At 37.3% G+C, this 12,867-nt stretch overlaps 1 protein-coding gene across 2 annotated transcripts in view; it reads left to right on the forward strand.

Annotated features, from left to right (window-relative positions):
• Nucleotides 1-12,867, forward strand: part of KCNG3 (potassium voltage-gated channel modifier subfamily G member 3) — a 56,764-nt gene that overhangs the window by 28,633 nt on the left and 15,264 nt on the right. The gene's annotated exons all lie outside the window — the stretch shown is intronic.

The following is a 12,867-nucleotide window of genomic DNA, read 5'->3' on the forward strand; positions in this document are numbered from 1 at the left end:
TCTAATAGCCAAACATCTTGGTATTTGGAAATATTCTGATAATCGAAGTTGACATTTATACATGGAATCAACACTGTTCTGACTTAAGTGGGTCCTTTTTGGGCAATGAGTTAAGACTGCCTTATTTCTGGTTTTCTTGATGCTTTTCATTTGGAGAGATTCGCTTTAGTGAAATGTAGGCACTAGTCATCTTCAGTTCATTCTTTCAGAATATATATTTCTTAGTTTGTAAACAACAAAATTCCCAAAGATTTTCTGGTTAACTGGTTAAAAACACTATGCTTGATATATAGTATGGAAAACTTTAATAATAATAATAATAATAGGTAATCCAGAGAAGTCAGGACTAAATAACTTGCATTTATTATGTAATAAGTTAACATGTACAGCCTTAGTCTCTTATTATAGCTACATATGTAAAATCAAGAGGAAAGTTAATACAATTCTTTAAATAATTCAGGCCCTTAAATCTGTTTTTTAAGGAAATAAAGGAATGATACATATTAACCATCTATATTGATCAAATTCACTGGATAATTATTTTATAACCTTGGTGTGCTTTATGTATAGCTCCTTGTGACTGTTTAAACAAGGAAAATTCATGAAATTAATATTTATTTGGTTGATGAATACTACTACCTCACTATTTGATCGATGGAACTAATGAAGGACTTAATTCCTAGACTTTTATGTGTTCTTCGAAGTAACTTACACCAGAGGTTTCTGCCCTCTATAGAGATGACTTCATTTTCTAAAAATTTACCAACTAAATTAGAGCTATGCTGTGACTGAAATTTCATATTAAAGATGTTGAAATTTCCCATTTCCTTTACTTGTCATTTGAGAGGATAGGCAGAGAAAGAAAAGAAAGGACACTGTTTTTTAAAGACATGGTTTGACTCATCAAATAAATTTCTCAACTCCTTTAAGCTTCTATTTAATCACATTTAAAATAAGAACAATAATGAATGAAATTCTCTGAAGACTGTATTTTAAATTTTAAGATGTTAATGTATTAAATCAGCTTCTCCAGATTTCTAACAATGGACTCCCTCCACAGTTTGAACAGACTCTGAAAACTCAAGCAGGACCCAAAAGAAGAGATGTGAGCATTAGCAACCAGGCCAGAAAAAGCAGAGGATTAAGCAGGGATAATTTTGCAACTAGGCTGGGTAAGCCAAAAAGGCTGACTTCTTGTCATATATCCCTTTTGCCAACATCACTCCGTCCCTTCCCAGGACATCCCTGATTGGAGAACAGTCACATAGTAAATGAATTCAGACCTCAATCACAGAAAAAGGAGGTCTTCAGGCCATCAAGAGCATCAAGAGGCCCCCTTCCTCTTTACCATGTGGTGGGCACTGCATTTCAAAATATTGGCTGCTTAGTGCACTGATTTCATTACCTAATCAAGTTCTAATCAAGGAGCAGGTCTCAAGGAAAGTCAGCCCAATGATATACCTGTAACCTTGTTGTACCCAACCAAGTTTCATAGTCAGGAGGAGAGACATATATTTTTTAATTCAAACTGTTTTTGGGGACCAAAGGGAGAACCATTTCTCAAAAAATAATCCTAATTTAATATTAATTTCTCACTGCTCATTACTTTAAAGATCCTCAGAGTTCTAATTTTATATGAGTATATGATCAGAGACCAAAAGGAAGTGGCTGGCATGGTGTGTGTGTGAGAATGGGTGGGTTAAATTGAAACCAAGTAGATGGGCAGATAGAAAGTGGCTGACCTGAAAGTCCAAATCCCTTCCTCAGGAAAGGAAAGTTTTGGGAGGAGTTTAGTATTCCATCCTCTGTCTCTCCTTGCAAGAGATAGGGCTTGAGCCACACCTGAATGAATCCAGGGAAACTAAGAAGTGGAACTGAAGGAGCAGGGAATGCCAGACATGGAGGATATAATCAGTGCAAACTTATGGAGATAGAAGATGAAGTATCCTGTTTGAGGAATAAACTACAAGTAGGACAGTATAGTTGGACTGTATGAAGGAGGGAAATAAAATATAAGAAGGCTGGAAAGGTAGGAAGAGTTTACATTATGAAGAGCTTTGAATGCCAAAGAATTTTACATTTGAGCCTAGAGGTGATAGGAATCCCCTAGAGCTGAGAGCTGGGAGCAGGGGTTGAAGAGTATATGACATAGTTCCACTTTTTTTTTTTTTTAATCATGTTGGTAGTTGAATGGAGGATGGACTTAAGAAGGGAGAAACTTGAGACAGGGAAACATGCAAAGGAGGCTGTTAATGAAGTCACTAAAAATAAGAGAAATAAAATCAAAGCAATCCTGAGGTTTGATCTAACACCCAGCAAATTTACAAGGATGACCAAAGACCAGAGTAGTCACTATTAGAGAAATTGTAGAAAGACTGGTGCACTAATGCATTGTTGGTGGACCTGAAAATTAATACTCTTCAAGAAAGCATTTTGAAATTATACAAATGAAGTGTCCATACCCTTTGACTCAGAGATTCCACTTCTCAAAATGTACACCCAAGATCATTGATAAAAAAAAAAATGTTTGTGACTACACCAAAATATTTACAGCAGCACTTTTTGTGATAGTACAGAACTAGAAACAAAGGAGATGTCCATCAATTTGAGAATGGCTAAAACAACGTGATACGTGAATGGATGGAAATATTATCCTGGTTGTAATAAACAATAAAAATGATGAAGATACAGGACCATGGAAAGACTTACATGAACTGATAGAAAGTTAAGTAAGCAGTACCAAGAAAACAATACACACAAAGACAGCAATGATATAAATTCAATAGCAACAAAATACCAAAGGTTAATAGAAAATGAATGCTACACAATTATGAAAAATAAGCTTATCCCAGAAGAAAAAATCTGAGAAGACACCTCTAATCAATCCTTTGCATTGGTGAGGATATATCAGTGTAGAATATTGCATATATTGTCATAGTTATTCATTGTATTGATCAGTTTTGCTGATTTTTTTCTTGTATCTACTTTCAAAAAATTCTTTGTAATAAGAGGTGACTGTGTATGAGGAGTGAAGAATGTGAAGTAAAACCAAAATATATCAGTTTTTTTAAGGGCTACTGTAGTACTGCAGGCAAAAGATGATGAGGGCCCAAATTCAGAGGGATTTATGATTCAAAAGAAGGGAACAAATATGAGATGTTATGAAAGTACAAATGACAAGAGATTTGGTGATAGATTGGAAGTGCTGGATGAATGCCTGGCACATAATAGGTACTTAAATTCTTGCTGACATTGAGTGGGAGTGAAAAGTACAGGACAACACTCAAGTTTTGAACCTGGGTGACTAGGAAATTGATGGTATTATCAATAGTAATAGGGAAGTTTGGGGTGGGGAAGGATTTGAAGAAAGATCTTGAGTTCTATTTTAGACATTTGAGTTTGATATGTCTATGATACTTGCTGTTTGAGATGTTGAAGAGTATTGTACAATGATCCAATATCAGAAGTGGAGAGTATTTTATCAGTGGAAGGAGCATCAATTTCCATATTGTTACTGTACTTTAGGATTATCAGATTTTTTCCATCTGACTTGGAACTGAAATCTTTTGTATGTATTGTCTTCCCCATTAGAATGGGAGCTTGTTGAAACAAGAATGGTCTTTCTTTTCTAGTTGTATCACAAGCACCTAGTAATTATTTCATTCATTTATTCACTTTCAAGAGGCTGTTTCACCCTTCCTCTTAAGGTGTAGGAGCCTTCCTCTTCAAGGTTACTTTCTAGCTACTCCATATGTATCCCATTTGTAACTATTTACTCATATGTCTCCCTTGCTAGGATAAGTTCTTTGAAATCAGGGACTATTTTTGCCTCTTTTTAATAAGCTTCTATCTTCCAAATGGAGAGATTGCATCAGCTGATCAAGCTGAGCATTACACTGGTCCCCTCTAAATCCTTTGGCAAATAGGCAGTGGTACATTTTGAACATGTTTTCCATGTGTCCAATCCAGAACTGTCTTTAGTGTCTCTGAGGAGACATTGTCCTTTCACTTGCTTTTCCATGCCATATAGGAAAAGGTTTCAAAACAAAGTATATGTGTGTGTATGTATGTGTGTACATACACATACATATGAGGATCTTGTACAGTCCCACATATATAGGTAAAAATTACAGCTATATTGGAATACAGAGTTGGGCATATCCAGCAAAGGAAGATGTTACAAAGTTTATCATAGATTACTACTTGCTTAGTTCTCAGCAAATGCCTGAAGATGCTTGAATTAGGAGAAAAGGGAAGGAAATGAAACTTCCAGTTGAGGAAGGAAACCTTCAGAACTTTCCAGACCATGTGGGGCTTTTCCCTAAGGGAATTAGGATCTGGCATTGACTGGAAGTTAACCCCCTCACTGTCAATTGAGAAAGCAGGCTTACTTAATACCTACAAACCAAAGCTTAGCTTAAAAGTAAAGAGAGATTTATTAGTAATGCTAAATCTTTGGCCAGCAAGACAGCATGGGTTGAACAACTTGGAGGTTGCTTCCAGAATGCCTCCATTCTGGGGTTTTGATATTCTTCTACAGCAGTGGGGATGGGACTCTGGAGCAAGGGGTTGTGGGGGTAGGGAGGGGGAGAAGTTAGCCTGAGGGCATGGGGGTTCTCTTGATTTGGAGGACTGAAGGATGAGGTGTGTCTCTTTGTCCATCTCTATTCAATGGGGGCAATCAAAGGAAGGTAATCTCCTAGGTCAGGTGTTTTGGTTGGGCTTTAGGAAGCAGAGGAATTTCCCTGATAATAGTTTGCCTAAGTTTCTCGGGGTACAATGCCCATGCCAGGGGTACTTCAGTGAGTCTCTATTCCCTAACAACACTATTAGTCATTATCTCTCTCCCTCTTCTACTTGTTATATCTCTATTCACAAATAAGTGTATACAATATAATTTTACCTTTTTCTGGTAAAGGAATATATTTCAGCCATTTCTCTGAATTTATTTGTGAAAGGCAGGAAAGTTGAGAAGTGGCTTTTTTAATTGGAGAAAACCATTCTGATATATTAAAGGAATAATCTATTAGCTTCTATCCTTTTAGATAGAGAAATAGAATATTGTAGGGGCATAAGCCTTCCAATAGAAGACTAATTGCTGTATATGGTTTAATTTATAAAAACAATGTCATTACTATATAGCTATGATGATTAGAAATCTGTTTGGAAATTACCTGTATATTTAGAAGCTGAAAGCTAAGAGTAAGGAGAATTTAGCTTTTCTCCTTTTCCAAAATTGTAGCTGTCATGTTTGGTTCATGCTTACTACTAGCTGTATCTACTCTCTTCTAACTCAGTACTGTTTAAGGAAAGAATAAAAAAAAGGTGGGGTCTGGGACACTTTTGTCCCTCTGCACTCAGATGTGTACCTAGTTAGTGTCCTTTTCTATTGAAAGGAATAGAAGCTCAACTACTTTTAGATAATACCAAATGAAGAAAATATGACTTGTTTTGGAAGGGAAATGTAAATAATCTGATAAATATCTTGATTATTTATAACTGCATATTGTTTGTACATTTCTGTGTGTTTCAAAGGAACATGAAGCTCTGAAAGTCTCTGCCAAATGCTATAAATTTGAATCTTAAATGTTTACTGCCTTTTAAAGATAATATAAGTGATTGACTAAATGATTTGTATTTCATGATTTTGTGGACTCCTAGAACCAAAAAATGACCTTAATTGCCCATTCAATCCATTTCCTTGACTCTAAGAAAAACAGTATTTATACTTCCACTAGAAAGGGAGATCTGTTTGCTTAAAATAAGCATAGGAGGGAATTTAGTCTCCTTTTGTCACCAATTCTGATACACTGAATTCATCAGCCTTACAGTCAGTTCTTCTAATATATACTTTCTGTTTCCTTTTAAGCACTTTCCATTCTGTTTTATAGTTCACTGATCCAAAGATCAAAAATTGTAGGTGCCTCAGTGTTTGTTTCTGTTTTTAAAGAATGGTTGTGTTTATGTTTGAAAGTATTTTAGAGTTCCCAAACTAGCCCAATAGATGTTGAGAATGACAAGAGAATCACGGTATGGTTTCTACATTCTATACCTTTATATTATGGACAAAATGGGGTCCTGTGATTTAACTGGCATTGGGAAATTGTGGGTGAGAAAATTCCTTGTGCCACTGCAGGTCTGCATATTCTCTATAACTTATATTTTAAGACAGTTGCCCTAAAACTACATTTCTAAGTACAGAAGGGCAAAACCTACAACTGTGGACCTTCCTTATTCTCTCTTAAAACAGTTCTGGAAGGGGCAGCTAGAGTTAGGTGGCACAGTACACAGAGCACCAGGCCTGGAGTCAAGAAGATCAAAGTTCACATCTGGCCTTAGACACTTGCTAGCTATGTGACCCTGGAGAAGTCACTCAACCCTGTTTGCCAAAATTTCCTCATATGTCAAATGAGCTGGAGAAATAAATGGCACACCATTCTAGTATCTTTGCCAAGAAAACTCCAAATAGGGTCACAAAGAGGCCAATACAACTGAATAATGACACACAGTACTGGAAAAATGAAATCTTTCCTATTCCCAAGTTCAGGCCATACAGGCAATTTCAAATCAGATTCTCATTTAACTCATTAGTTCTGAGAGGTTAAGTGATTTGCACAGGGCCATCCAACCAGTAGGTGTCAGAGGTGAGACTTGAACTCAGATCTATCTGCTTTTGAGACTGGTTCCCTTTACATGATGCCATTCTGTCTCTTATTACATATATTATATTTGCTTTTTAAATTATAGCAGTAAATATGATCCATGTAGTATCACAGAATTTATGCATTCTTGTTTTACAGATGAAAAAAACCAAGGCTCAGAGAGATTAAGTAATTTACTGAAAGTCTCAAAGGTAATAAATAGCAGAGTCTGAAGTTGAACCCAATTTTTCCATTTACCTTATAGTCCATTCTGACCACAAGTGGTCAGTCCTTTGTGCCATTTTATATGTATTCAGTTTAATTTTCCATCTTATCATTTATATTAAACTTTAGTCTGTTTAAATCTTTCCATTTTCAAATTTGTAATAGAATTTAGAGCTGGAAGAAAAGTGCTCTCATTCTACAGATGAAGAAACTTGGGTTTCTGTGGGTTACTACAACAATAAATTGTAATTTCCCAAAGTTTACATAGATTGTAAATAGAAGATGTAGAATTTAAAATTTTGCAGGGAGCCAATAGACCCCCCACTGGCTGACAAGGTCACAGTTTGGTAGATGGGAACTGCAAGGCACCCCTTCCCCTCTCCCCAGAACAACTCCCTCCCCCCACTGACCACCTTCTGTGACCTCTCTCTCTCCAACTTTCCTAACTAATGGACTTGTCATGATTATTATTCTCCCCCCAATACAGGAGAAATAATATGAGAGCAAATACTTATAGGATCAATACATATATATCCCATTTTAATCCCCCTAGATTATTACCTCAAAAAGATTGCATTTACAGAATTAAAGCCCAAAGATCACTACCCATTGCCCCCCTCCTTTCCTTCTCCACAGAGCTACATTCACTCCCATTGCAAGCCAAGAACATCAATCATCTTCAAGACACACTCCACTGGATTCTGTTTATGGACAGAAACCAGACAACATTACCAGGTGCTTTAAAGTAACACAAGAAAAATAGAACTTGTAAATTGAGGAAAACTCCAATTCTGGTCTGTCATTAAATTGTCCTCTAACCTCATACCTAGCTAGGAAATGTTTTGTTACCTATCTCCTAAGTAATTGTGATTGATTGTGAAAGCTTACCAAAAGTAACAATGATTCTCTTGAGTCAGGGAGAACTAACCTCTAGATCACCCTGTTTATGTCATTCATCTATAGAAACAATGTTTCATTGACTATCTCCTTAGGCTATGGATCTTGTTGTTAAGTTCCATGGAAACAGATATGTAGAAAATCGATTGTGTGCCAGAGAAGTATATAATCAACAGCCTATATAATAAACCTCCATGTAATGGCATAACACTGTATGATGCCTATGCACGTGGACCTAAGCACACAGTGTCTCTCACCTCATAATTCGACCAGATCGTCACATCTAGATGGATTAACTTCAGACCCTTAGAGAGACTGCTGGATGGCTCTCCATCTAGACGAGTAACCTTGGACCCTCAGAGAGACTGCTGGATGGCTCTCCTTATTGGTCCTTGGAATTTTTAAAATTTTAATCAGGTTCTTCATGACATAACAAGAACAAAACAGTTATTTGGGTTTGTTTATTTGTTTGTTTTTTTTGCCTTTTTAAAGGTTCTATATTGCTGGGTGGCATGATTTTCAACTTCCTTTGATGCCATATACCTTCCTCTCTATCATTGTTACTACTCTTAATCTTAGGTTCTCTGTGGGTTCTAGAATTTCAAAAATATGAGGTGAGGACTGGGAGTAACCACCCTGTCTGATAAAGACCTGGGCCAGTCTCAGAGGGCAGAAGGAAACTGCACCTCTTGTTCTCCATGCCAGGAAACAGCATTGGCCTTACCTTAAATGGAGAAAATAAAGGGTTGTCTATAATAACTGGTACCTTTCTAATGACTGGAAGAAAATGCTAATGTGCCCTATTATATTTCCTGTTAAGTCGTCAAGTCAACAAAGCATTTATCAAATGCTTACTATTAGCCAGGAACCTTTGGCACTAGGCAATTAGAATATATTAAATGAATCTTACCATAGTTAATATTGTTATTAAAACATCAGTATTTTCAAATATTAAATTCTAGAAATTCATGACCTTGTTGAATCAAATTTTCATTCTACCCATATAGCTTCCGGTCCATCTCTGCCTTCTTGTCCCATGCAATTCTTGTTTATCTCCTTCTCTGATACCTTCATAGACTTACTCAATGCACTGGAGACCTTCCTGTGGGCCTTTTAATATTTGATCAATTCTGCCACAATGTTCAACTGGGGATGAGGTAAATATTTAGGGTACTTACATCCCAGTTTTGATCCTGTACACCTAAGTGAGTTAGTCAGCATAGGAAAAAGAGTCATGGGTTTGATGGACTGATGCTGGTTTCTGGCATACGAGTGCAAGAGGCCAGGGCAGGGCAGATGGCATGATGTTTGAAAGTTATTGGCCAAGGAAAGATCCCCGGAGCAGGGACAAGCTTAGGTTTGAAAAAGCAGTTTCAGAAGCTGAGGAGCTCTCTTTGCTTCTGGAGAGGTCTCTGAACTAATTCTCCTGGGCTGGTTCTCTCTCCCTGAGCCCTCTTATCTGACCACCTCTGGCAAGTGGCAGAGCAGAAAGAGCCTCAGAAACTTTCCTGCAATGGGAGACTTGATCCTACCTTATGTTAGAAAGGCTAAAACCTGATTTTTCTCTTTCTTTCCCTTTACTAAAAAATGCTTATAAACCTAGTGATAAATCTCCAAGATTAATTTTTAACAGCTGCCAATCCACTTTCCCTTGCTCTGGCTACATGATATACTTTTCTTTTCTTTTTTTTTTTAAAACCCTTACCTTCTGTCTTAGAGTCAATACTGTGTATTGGCTCCAAGGCAGAAGAGTGGTAAGGGCTAGGCAATGGGGGTCAAGTGACTTGCCCAGGGTCACACAGCTGGGAAGTGTCTGAGGCCAGATTTGAACCTAGGACCTCCTGTCTCTAGGCTTGGCTCTCAATCCACTGAGCTACCCAGCTGCCCCCCCCCCCCCCGATATACTTTTCTTAAATGCCCTTTCTTCTCACAGGAGCTCTGACACTGTGGTCTTTTGACCCTGATCACCATGTCTCCATGACTAGTAAAGTTATAAAATATTTTCTGGGTGGATATTTAGATCATCTCATTGTGATCATTGCTTTACACTGATGACCCTTCTCTAAGAAACTGAAGCAAAGTCACTATCTTTACTTTTTAGGTTTCCATTTTTTTTAGTCAATAGATCTAAGTCGATCAATTTGGAACTATTATAATTCAAATTTTCTATAAGCTGTGAAAAAATTTCTCCGGTTGTTAAAAAAACAAACAAAACCAAAATATATTTATGTGCCCGGCATCTCTTTATTCCTTTTTCTATTTTATCTAAGGATCAATCAGGGGTATATTTTCCATAGGTAGACACAGTACTTGAATCTTTTAGGTAGAGATAAGAATACAAAAAAATTGTGGGTTAGCAAGAGAGGTTGAGTGTTGTTGAATTCTGTGAATGGTTCCAGTATCAGATATTTTAGCCAGATGTAATTTTTGCAGATTTGATGATGATTGAACTTACTGAGAAAATATCGACATGGATACAGAGTGCTTTAAATATAGCTTAAAACTGCAGTAAAACTTTTGGGATGCCTGTATAGTGGTCTGAGGTTTATAAAGTGCTCATTTAGACAGCTAATCATATTAGACTTAGCAGATTCCATTTTACTCAAATGGGATCTCCTGAAGCATGCAATTTTAAAGCAGGTATATCACTACCTTGGCCTTTGTCTAGGGTGGTTTATTATTAGAAGCACCTAATAAAGAAGTTCTTTCTAACATTATCTCACCCCTGTGAAATCTCTTCATTTAACAATTTTGCATCATCTGCATTTTTTCTTTCACAGTCTTTCTACACTAATTACCATTTTGGCTGCTGTTAGAAATAATTAAGAAAAACAATGTTCTGGCATTTGCTCTTTCACAAACATCCCTACTGAATTCAATTCATTTCATAGAATCTTTAAACTGAAAGAGATACTAGTGGTCATCTTTTAAAAGCTGCTCCTTTTACCTTATGAGAGGGGAAATAATATATATAAGGTTACATAGCCAGGATAAGAATGAACGCTGGAACCCAAGCTTCTCTCTCTCAGTTCAGCGCCCTACCCATTATTCTATTTTCTAGCTGTTGAAGCAGTATGACATTTTATGTTATAGAATTTGTAGATCCAATGAAACCATGTCATTAAGCACCTGTATATAAGCTTAGCCCTGTACTAGGCACACAGGAACAAGAGGGAAGAACTGCCCCAAAGCTTCATATTTAGAAGCACTTGATATGGGATTCTATGATTCCTGACTTAGTGGCACCTCCTTCCTACCCCCCACCCCCTAAATTACATTCACCATGGAGAAACAATGACTCAGTGTTATTTTTGTTAGAACCGTATGTTAGGAAAAGACAGCTTGCTATTCTTCAGGTTTCATGAATTTCTCATTATAGGAGCCTTACAGGGCACAGAGCCCCAAATGGTCACATTTTTATTCATAGTCTCCCTAGTCTGGTGAGGGTGGAATTTGGCAGGTGAACAAGCATAGCTCATACCATCCCCAGTTTCCCCACTGCCGCTGTCCTCTTTAGATTTTCTCTGCTGCTAACTTGCAAGGTGATAGGGACATGACACAAAGAAGCAGACAATAGAGTGGAGAAATTTTCTTCTAAGGATTTCACCAGGTTGAAAATTATGTCATTATGGCTAGGCTACACTCTGAGAGCCTAGGCTTTAAATTCTTTGGTGATAAGTAGGTCTTTTCCACAGTCAGTGAGTGGCTCATGCAATCTCAGATGCTGAGTCTGACTCCCTGGTCCCTCATTGGTCAGGAACTGAAGGAGTTGCTATTTTGTTTTCTCATGGCCTTGAATATTTTTATATGAGCTTTCCAGTGTCACAGGTTTCTCTGTGGGCAGGTCTCTGGAGTCAGAGATATGGGGATCTGATCATCCTGAACAGTTTCATTCTGACAGGATTTCTTTACTCCTTTTAGGGACAGAGACAACATTATGACATAGCCAAAGGGCTTAGTGGAGGAGCCCAACCTGGAATTTGGGTTCATGGCTCGCAAATTGAAACTAGGTGATATATAGAACCCAGGATTTCTTTTAGGGTCATCCTAAAATAGTGCTCTTTAATATTGCTTCCATAGGCAGAGTCTATGCCACCAAACCACTATCATATAGATATGAAATTTGAAGGTCTTTTCTAAGTAGGAAGGATGAGTTATGCCTGTGACAAAATGGCATGTATTTGTAGGATGCTTGGCTAGTCCTAGGAATATACTGCCTAAAGGAATGAGACAGAATTCTGTCTGAAGGTAACTAGGTCATAAGGACCTTATGCATATTTAAATCTGTCTTTAACTAGCTCAATTTACCAGCCCAGACTTAAAAACAAATAAATAAAAAGACCATTGGATAATGATTTTTAAAGTGATCACTTGGCTTAGATTTCTGGTGAGTTTTATTATTTTACTTTTCTTTGGCTCTAAATCTCTTCCTCATTGAATGAACAAAAGATCTGAGTTAAAGTGAGCAATGGATTATAAAATCCTAGACTTTTTAGAGGTAGAAGTGATTTTCGTGGCCACCTTGTACTCGAAAAGGAATCCACAGTATAACATTCCTAACATGGACATCCAGCCTCTACTTAAAAACCTCCAATGAAGCAGAGGCCTCTACCTTCTAAAGGTAGCCCATAACACATTTGGATAGGCCCAATTTTCAGAAATTATTCCTATTACTAAGCCTAAATCTATCCCTTTGCAACTTCTACCCATTGTGGCTGTTTTTGCCCTCTGGGGCATAAAAGAATAAGTCTTAATTCCCTCTTCTGCATGACCACATTTCAGACATGCCCTCCCTAAGTCTTCTCTAGGCTAAATGTTCCTAATTCTTTCAACTAATTGTTATTTGACATGAAGCCCTTCACAACAGGCCTTCACTCTCTTGTTTACTGTCCTCAGATGCTCTCCAACTTTTTTATATCATTCTTACCTTGAGGCACTCAGACCTGAACACTTTACATGTGGTCTGACCAGGATAAGTATAGGGAGACTACCATTTTCCTATTACTGGGAGTTGTGCCTCTTTAAATGCAGCCCAAGATGGCATTGGATGAGGAATAAATAAAAGGAAAATCTGTGATTTCACCTTGAGAAAGTTTTAATTTGT

Source organism: Monodelphis domestica, chromosome 1 (genome assembly GCF_027887165.1).
Source record: "Monodelphis domestica isolate mMonDom1 chromosome 1, mMonDom1.pri, whole genome shotgun sequence".
In the NCBI taxonomy this organism is placed as follows: Eukaryota; Metazoa; Chordata; class Mammalia; order Didelphimorphia; family Didelphidae; genus Monodelphis; species Monodelphis domestica.